This window comes from Herpailurus yagouaroundi, unplaced genomic scaffold (assembly GCF_014898765.1).
Source record: "Herpailurus yagouaroundi ecotype Mexico unplaced genomic scaffold, PumYag 186, whole genome shotgun sequence".
Taxonomy (NCBI): Eukaryota; Metazoa; Chordata; class Mammalia; order Carnivora; family Felidae; genus Herpailurus; species Herpailurus yagouaroundi.
The window spans coordinates 14,168,178-14,177,646 of NW_024412417.1; the positions used below are offsets into that span (position 1 = coordinate 14,168,178).

General features: G+C 44.5%; 1 protein-coding gene across 3 annotated transcripts in view; it reads right to left on the reverse strand.

Annotated features, from left to right (window-relative positions):
* Positions 1 to 4,804, reverse strand: part of AZIN1 (antizyme inhibitor 1) — a 31,840-nt gene extending 27,036 nt beyond the window's left edge. Inside the window, exons 1-2 of one of the 3 annotated variants that reach the window (XM_040494159.1) lie at positions 4,428 to 4,804; positions 171 to 308 (exon numbers count right to left, since the gene is read on the reverse strand). The gene's annotated coding sequence lies outside the window, so the exon portion shown is untranslated. The remainder of the gene's footprint in view (positions 1 to 170; positions 309 to 4,427) is intronic. The other 2 variants (XM_040494158.1, XM_040494160.1) reach the window with 2 other exon arrangements.
* Between the last annotated feature and the right edge of the window lie 4,665 nt (positions 4,805 to 9,469).

Below are 9,469 nucleotides of genomic sequence, written 5' to 3' on the forward strand. Positions count from 1 at the left end.
CAGACTGAGCCACCCAGGTGCCCCTATTTTAGAACTTTTAAAAAGCACATTAAAGATCACTGCATTTTAAGAGGTAAATACAATTTCAAATTCAGAAAAAAAAGTGAGCAACAAGAACTCTCCTTTACTTCAATTTTACAAGACCCCCGTACAGATGTGAAAATACTTACATGGACAAGTTAGGAGATGGAACCCCCCTATCATCAGCTAGGTTCCCAAGGTGGCTCAGCGTTGAAGTCGAACTGCTCTCTATACAGCACTTCTCCTAGGCCCTCTGGGTAGTTGTATACTCGGTCAGAAAGTTCGCCCTAAAGAAGGAAATAAAAGTAGTAGTAAATAGTCATAAATTAAAAAATATGTTACACTGTACTTTTCAAGCAAGTTAAGTTGATTTATAGATTAACTATAGGAGTATGTTTTAGTCTTAAAAGTGTTTCATTAATCACATTACACAAATAATGTTTTCAAAGGATTTACCATATTACCAAGTACTTTTTTATGTAGTAAAAATTTCCAAGCTCTTAATAGTGCAAAGTTCACAGAACTGGTATCATCTTACCAAGATGCTTTATCCACCTACTCAGTTTCCAGCCTTCATCTAATTTCATTTTTGCTTTTATTTATCCTCCAAAACCCAAATTTCTCAGTGGACTGAAACTGCAAAATTCCCCAAGTACCCTGGTCAACCTGATGTGTATAATGTTCTAGTATGATTTGTAATCTGCAACTACCCAGAACATTTCTTTTACTCTCCAAATTGCAAGTTCTTCTTTGCTTAAAGTAGAAAATCTTACTACATACCAAAAAGAAGATCGAGGACTTAATACATTATGAATGTGAAATAACATTTGAGAATTGCCTTATACATTAAGGTAAGTCACTTGGAAGTTTATACTTCTCTTCCTCATACCTAACCTACCTCGCGTCTTTTTACTATCGCTAGAACAACATACAAATGTTAAAGTGCTTAGCATGTTACAAAACACTAAGTTTTAGAAATGGTTATTACCTATTATGGTTTGATTGGATGGACTTCTTACCTCTTAACTAAACCGCTACACCTATACTTAGAAATCATAATTCAGTGGTTGCTACTTTAAAGTAATATAACCGGACAGCATTTGTTAGAAAGGGTGATAAGGAAACCAGAAAAATGATCTAACTAGGGATTATAAGGTTAAGAATCAGAGAAATTTCACAAGTACTCTAGGTATATCTAAAGCATCTCAAAAAAATTTTAAATTAAAAATAAAGCATCTCTCATCTCCACCAGAACAGAAGCATCCTTGTGGTTCTTTTAATTTACTAAAAAAAATATGCTCACATATTCTTGATGAGTCAAGAACCCTTACCAACATGCAATGGTGATTATAACCTTACATTAGATTCCAAATAATGTACTCAAAAACAAAGATTTTGAGTCTTCCCACACCAAGATAATTTTAAAAATAAATTAAAAGTTGACTCATGCTGCAAAGACAGAGTTTATAAGGAATAGGATAATTATCCTGGGTGAGACACTCTCATCTGCCCCCCCCCCAGGTATCCACATCCACACAACTGTTTTGCTTAATGCAACCTAAAGAGCAGTGATGTAAAATATTAAGGATAGTAAACTTCAGACATTCAAAAATTTTCATCATCTCTAAAACATTTCCATCTAGCAACAACAAAAGAAACTAGTAGGAAATGAAAACCCTAAAATATGAAAAGCACATTTTGGTAAAATAAAAGGGGCATATAGGGTAAAAGAGCTATTTACGTACAGGATAAATATTTGTACAGTTGAGATAAACCATAAAGGAGTTACATGAAAATGTGGAGAAAAGGAGGTACAGGAAAAGATAAGTTATTCTCATTTAGAATGGTATGTGTAAATCCTTTGGTTCATGAACACTGCAATCAAGTTCCTTAACTGAAGACAATGTCTCTCGTTACATCTAGGTGAACAGCACAGAGAGAACTAGTCCTGACTGAAGTCAGCAGTAGGTCACTACCACAAAAAAAACCAAGCCTCCCATCACTTTTACAGTACTATCCCAAAGCCTAGTACCCCCAAATTATCAGTATTTGAACAAAATACATTGCATTTACCAATGACTTTTAAAGTCGCTATGTAGTATCCTCTCCAAAAACCCCAAACTCCAGTCTAATGATGAGAAAAGTAGCAAAGCCAAACTGGGCGACATTCTACTGGGTATCTGGCCACTACTTCTCTATGCTATCAATGACATGAAAAACAAGGTTAAGAAACTGTCACACATCAGAGAGAACTGGGGAAGATATGACAACTAATGTAACATGGTACCCTGAATTATCCCGTAACAGAAAAAGGACATTAAAAACTGATGAAATTCAAATAAAGCCTAGAGTTCAGTTAACAGTAATGAATCAAAGTCAGTTTCTTAGTTTTGACAAATGTACCACAGTAAGATGCTAATAATGTGAACTGGGTGAGAAGTATGCAGCTCTATACTATCTTTGCAACTTTTCTGTAAATCTAAAATTATTCCAAAGTAGTCTATTTTACAAAAGCAAAGTACTCACATAATCGGCTACCACTAAGAAATAAAAGTAACAATCTATTGATATATGCACTGCCGATGACTATCAAAAACATGAATTAAAGTTTTTCAAAGAAAAGAAAGCAAACAGTATAATTCCATTTTAGACAAAGCTAATGTGTGGTTTAAAAAAAAATCAGAATCCTGGTTGCCTCTGAAGAGTGGGGGATTGTCATTTGAAAGGGCAAAAGAGAACTTCTGAGGTAAGGCAAATGCTCTACATCTTGATAGGTCTGGATTACACAACTCTATTTTTCGTCAAAACTCATCAAATGATATACTTAAAGATCTGTGCATTTTAAGGTTATGTGGATTTTATCCAAAGATTTTTTTTTTTTAAGAAATAACCAGTATTAGGCTATGATATATGCTCATGAACTGAAGTTGGAGGCGTTAAGTGTTCTGATGTCTCCGACTTTGAAACACATGGGAAAAAACCGACATGAATTGATGAATGGATAGTAGGATAGCAAAGAAAGCAAAACGTTAAATCTAGGAGAAGATGTAATTCTTTCGCCTTCTATGTTTGAAAATTTACTAAGTTAAACGTGAGTGGCAGGAGAAGGCACTGATATTCCATCACCTGTAATCATTAGAAGCCTACCTTTCTACTAAATGTAAACCCCTCAGGGCTTCTTTGTCTTCTGGACCAGCATCTGCACTCTCACATTTGCAAAAAATTAAAGATTAGGGCCTTGCCCGACAATCCTTAGCCCTATTTCTGCCAGATCACACAGCACTTCTCTCTTCCTTAAGGGTCCTCAGGTTTGCACCCAAGCTGTGGGGCTTCAAGGTGGAAACACGAAGACAGTCAACACCTTAACGGGTCCAAGGCACCACCACAAAATCCAGTTAAGTCTGAACATCAATGGGGCTGTAAATTGTGTACCCGACCTCAGGTTTCCGAACCAGCAGGGTAGCCCAAAAAACAAACGCTCAGAATGTATTTTGGGCAAGAGTTAAAACACGTCACCATCATTCCTGTTGGCAGTCAAAATAGTACTTGATAAGCCACCCAAGCCTACCGTTCTCCCTCTCACTGCCCAGGAATCGTGGCGCGGACGGGAAAACGAAGCCATGGTGACTAATCCTCAGGCTCCAGGAGGTGAGTGGGGTGAGTGAAGGCAACTTGGCCCAATCAGGAGAGCCGCAGGGGGCGGAGCAGCAGCCCCGAGGCTTCCAGAAGGGGCCAAGGGCCTCTCGCTAGCTACCTGACACCGGGGCTTCCCTGCCTCCGGGCCCCGAGTGGCGTCAACTTTCCTCCACCAGAGGGGGGCCGCACTCCCCGCACCCCCAAGAACCCGTCCTCCTCCGGCAGCTGTCACAGAAGGCCGCCGCCGGGCCCGCCCCGCTCCATTCATAACCTAAGGCCCCGGCCGTTGCAGCCCTTCGCGCCGCCCGCGGGGATCCCGGAGGCGAAGTCGCAACGCGCCTCCGGGCCGGGGCTGCCAGACCAAGGCCCCTCAGGGCTGCGGCCCGGCCCCCTCCCCGGAAACAGCAATGCACCACGGGAGAGGGGTGGGGGCCGCACGCCGCCGGGAAACGACGCCGAACCCCGGCGGAGACCCCCGAGAGCGCCCCCACACGCACACGCCCCCTCACCTTAACCGTGGTGGCCCCCTGCTCCGCCGAGCGGCAGGCGGCCGCCTGAGGGCCCCGAGGCGCGCCCGCCACCCCAGCCCGCCGCGCCGCCGCCGCGGAGACACCGACCGCCGCCACACACACCGCCGTCCGCCATATTCGAGGCAGCCGGCCGCGGGGCACTGCGGGGCCGCCAGCCGGGTGGCGGGGCCCAGTCTGGAGGCACCCGGCAGCTCCCCGAGGCCAGCCCCGCGCCCCCACACCCCTCGGGTCAGTACTCACGTGAGATAACGGCCCAAAGAGTCGGGTAAAGCGTCTTCTCTTTTTCGGCGGAATTTTTAAAGAGGGATGTGGTTACCTTGAGCAGAAATACCCAAGGCGGCCTGGGCCATAGGCTGCGGGGACGACGTGGGGGGAAAAGCGCGGCACCGACACCAGCTGTGCAGCAGTGGCGGCGGCGGCCGAAGGGGAGAAATAGAACAACAGCGCAGGTAAAAGAAGAATGGCGAGGACTGGGTGGGGAGAGGATTCGGCCTCGTCACACTGCAGAGCGGAGGAACGAGAAAGGATGAGAAGAGGCAAAGAAGGCGGAAAAAAAAGAAACACTGCAGCCAAGCGAAGAGCCAGAGAGTGTGGGAAGGCGGCGCCGGAGACGCCAGTATTTATAGTAAGTGGGCGTGGTCTTGTGACGTCACAGCCATCCGGGCTGCCGCGCGAGTGGGGCGGAGTCGGGCTGCGGCCCGCGGCGGAGGGAGGCAGCGGAAGAGACAGGCGTGAGACGCGGAGGGGGCGAAAGGGGGTGGGGCGGCCGACCCTGAGTGCAGGTGCCGACCGCCTGGTGGCTTCCTGCCCTCGCGCCGGCTGCAGCTACCCCGCCGCGAAGCTTCTGACGCGCGGACGTGGGCGGGTGAAGGAGAAGAAACGCGGCTCGTCCGCAGCGCGGCGTGGCTCCGCTTCTCCACCCCCTCAGGTGTCTGTGCTCACGCCGGTCGCTGGCCCCCGCTCATTGGGAGCTGGACCCGGGTCTCTGGTGGCCGCGACGCTGAGTTGTGCTGGGTCAGGGGCGGCGGCATGCTTGCGCTGCCTGGAGAGGCTGTAGGGGAGGCCTGTGAGGGCCTTCGCCGGAGCTCCCACTTCTAGTGCGCTCCGCGTTTTGAGGGTTCCATAGGCTACGCCTGGGGACTGTCCTCCCAAGGTGAAGCTCCGGCACTCGAGGGATACCCCGGTCCTTTCTGGAAAAGAGTTCCTAATGACCAGGATGGGTCCCTTACTGCAGCGCTGGTGAGGTTACAGAGCCTCGTGACCCCGCGAAAATGTCCCTCGTGTATGTTACAATATGGTGCAGTAGGATTTTTTCTTTAAGCAGTGTAGACTCTGTCCTCATTTGAAGCACACCCAGCCCTTATTAATCAAGGACCGGTGTTGGAGAGGGGATTACTGATGTTACAAATGCATATTACTTTAATCCCACACGTCTCATTTTCGCAGTCATTTATATTTTACTACTCCATAACAAACTTTTTTCTTTTCTAAACTGGGGAACCTAGTACGACCCACATAGCTTTTAATTTATTCTCATCTTTTAAAAATGTCTTCATACTGGTGATCAGAAATCGTGAATCTTGTGCTAACTCCAGCTCACAGTGTCACAAATGAAATAGGTTTTTACACATCGCTTTCAAGTTAACATCTATGAAATTAAGACCTTGACTTTTTTTTCTTTCATTCTTCCCCACCCTCTATTTTGTGAGCAGCATGGTGGTTGATTAATAAATCACAAATTAGGAAAGAAGAGAAAGAGCTTTCCTGGATGGAAAGGTAACAAAGGTAGCAACGCTGAACTGTGGGGTTTTGGAGGAAAGTATTTGGTAAAAATCGGGAGTCTGGACTCTTCCTAATTTCATTTTTCCTTATTTCATTCTAATATGTCTTGGCTTCCTCGTTCATTCCCTAAAAATCCTTTTTGATTCAGAACATTTATAAACACAGCATTTTACTAGGCCCCCCTGGTGGAAGGAGGAGGCTAGAGATGAATACACTACTTGAAATCTTGCTAACAATCTGGCAGGGGAAATAAAACAACTACACAAAATAACTAAATTGTTGATAGATAAATAGGTAACATGCTGCATGGAACCTAGTGGAGGGAGGAAATGATTACAGCTAAATGAAAGAAGGCTGCTGGGGAAAGGTAGTGATAAATTTTTTTTTTTTTTTAACATTTATAGTTGAGACAGAGAGAGACAGAGCATGAACGGGGGAGGGTCAGAGAGAGGGAGACACAGAATCTGAAACAAGCTCCAGGCTCTGAGCCGTCAGCACAGAGCCCGACGCGGGGCTCGAACTCGCGGACCGCGAGATCGTGACCTGAGCTGAAGTCGGACGCTTAACCGACTGAGCCACCCCGGCGCCCCGGTAGTGATAAATTTTGAGAGCAGATATTCTAGGCAAGGGAAACAAGTGAGAGGAGGCACAGAAATGGGCCAGTTTAGAAAACTGTGAGTGGGCTTTCTGGCTCCAACATAGAGACATGGTTGCATGTGAGATTGAAAAGGTAGGGTCTGATCAAGAAGTGATCAGAGCTTGGACTTTATTCTGGAACCATTTAAGCAGGGACATGATATATTCAAAGATGTTTTTAAAAGATTATTCTGGCATCATGGGATTGGAAAAAGGTAGACAGTTTGGAAGAAACAGTAAAGGAGACCCCAAACAATTAAGAAGAATACTAAGGGATTCAGAATGAATGGGAGGGAGGGGTCCCAGGGTGGCTGAGTAGGTTAAGCGTCCGACTCTTGATTTCCGCCCAGGTCATGTTCTCGTGGTTCATGAGGTTGAGCCCCACATGGGGCTCCTCACTGGTAGCCGACCAGCGGAGCCAGCTCTGGATTCCCTCTCTCTGCCCCTACCCCCTGCTCATGTGCACACGCGCTCTCAAAATAAATAAACATAAATAAAAGAATGGATGGGAAGGAAAAGGCATAGCAAAAGCAGAAGGTAATCTTGAATGCCAGGGGAGGTAAGAAGGTGTCAAATGATTGGGGGATATTAAGCTAATCAACAGGGAGAATTCTAGAATCAGGAACACAGGTAGAAATAGAAGGTCCCAGTTGGGAGGGAAGAATATGAGCCAGCTTTGAGCATAGTTTAAGCTGTTGATGTAATAATGTCCATGTAAAGATGATCCAAAGGCTCCCATAAATACAGGGATCTAGAGCCCTTTTGGCTATGAATTTGAGAGCAGACGTGATTATTAAGGAAATGTTGAGGTCCACAGGAAAAGGGATATAAGCACAGGACTTCAAGACATGCCAGAGCGAAGAGAGACTGGCAGAGAAAACCAAGAGGACCAGCCAGAGAAGTAGAAGGAGAATCACAATAGTACAGTGCCAAGCCATGTGAGGAGGAGGGTGACCCAAGATGGGACAAATGATCCAGATGTCCCATCACTCAAACAGGATGGGAAGGGTTCTGATTCTGGCAAATGGCAAATCATTGGTAAACTCTGGTCTCATGTTAAGTTTGGATTTTTGTCTCCCAATTTTTCAGTCACAGGAGTGGTTTGGATTTCAGAAAAAGAATGTGGGGATGGAAAGAAGATGGGCTCTGAGTGTATGGCAGAGAGACCACTGGGAGAGGTATTGTAGTGATCCATTGAGAAGAATGATAAAGGCCTGAAAAGAAGTTATGTGACCTTTAACTGAGTAATTTCAGTGGAGTGGGAGGTACAGAGTGAAATTTGAGTGAGGAGCAGCTGAAGTGAAGTCACTGAATGTTAACCACTCTTTCACATGGAAAGTACTGGACCTGAGCCTAATTCAACATCATTTATACCATAAAGCGATTCAACAACCTATTAATCAAACTACGTGCCCTCACGATTAGTGTTTGTGTATTCAGAATTAAAGAATAGTGCAGCTAGCTAGCATCATTGTATTTTTGTGTCTTTGATGAATACAATAGAACCTTAAAAACTGTACTGCAATGGACTAGTCAACATAGTGTGGAACCTTAACAGAATGATAGCTTCCTAATGAGAACAGCATATTTAATTGTGTTTGGGGCTTGAGGTTTTGGGTTTTTTTGCCAAGTCAGGTTACTCATATACAAAAATACAGGTAATGCCAGGGAAAGTATTATTATTAAACGGAGAGCCCTAAGACAAAATGATACAGTACCATTCACACTTAGATCATCCTGGTCTATTGATTCAACCTCATTTGCTTTTGTGCCAATAGATATAAAAGATGGAATGAATTAGATTTCTGATAAAGACAATCACTCAAAAACAATAGGTATACCTAAAACCGCCAGCCTATAATAAAAATATCTTGTCATCACATAGATCAATGTGACAAATGTAAAGAGTACCATTGTAATCGAAGGTAAAAATACCAGTTTAATGGGAATGTTTAAAGGGAGCTTCATAAGTATTTTTTTTTAATGCTTATTTATTTTTGAGAGAGACAGAGACAGACTCTGAGCGGGTTAGGGGCAGAGAGATAGGGAGACACAGAATCCGAAGCAGGCTCCAGGCTCCGAGCCGTCAGCACAGAGCGCAATGCAGGGCTCGAACTCATGAGCTGTGAGATCATGACCTGAGCTGAAGTTGGAGGCTCAATCAACTGAGCCACCCAGGCGCCCCAAACTACTTCATAAGTATTTTTATTGCTAAGGTACATTCTTAGAGTACTCCTTATTATATAGAAAACCAAAATATATAGGTTTTGTTTTGGGTATTTTTTTTTTGAGACTTTTAAAGTTTTAATGTGAAGTTTTGCAGGAAACGGTAATACTCTCTGAAATTCAAGCATGTTAAAGAGTACTTTGTAAAAATAACGTTTTCAAACTGATCAACAGGAAAAGAAACATGACAGGTTAATAATTTTTCGCCGTACTTCCACAGTTCAAATTTTCACATAGACAAAATATACAGGTTTTGAATAGTTAAAACATTTCCCTTTTTCACAAAAGTAGGGGCATCTGGGTGGCTCAGTTGGTTAAGCATCCACTTGATTTCAGCTCAAGTCATGATCTTGTGGCCGTGAGATGGAGCCCACATCAGGCTCCATACTGAGTGTTGAATTAGGCTCAGGTCCAGTACTTTCCATGTGAAAGAGTGGTTAACATTCAGTGACTTCACTTCAGCTGCTCCTCACTCAAATTTCACTCTGTACCTCCCACTCCACTGAAATTACTCAGTTAAAGGTCACATAACTTCTTTTCAGGCCTTTATCATTCTTCTCAATGGATCACTACAATACCTCTCCCAGTGGTCTCTCTGCCATACACTCAGAGCCCATCTTCTTTCCATCCCCACATTC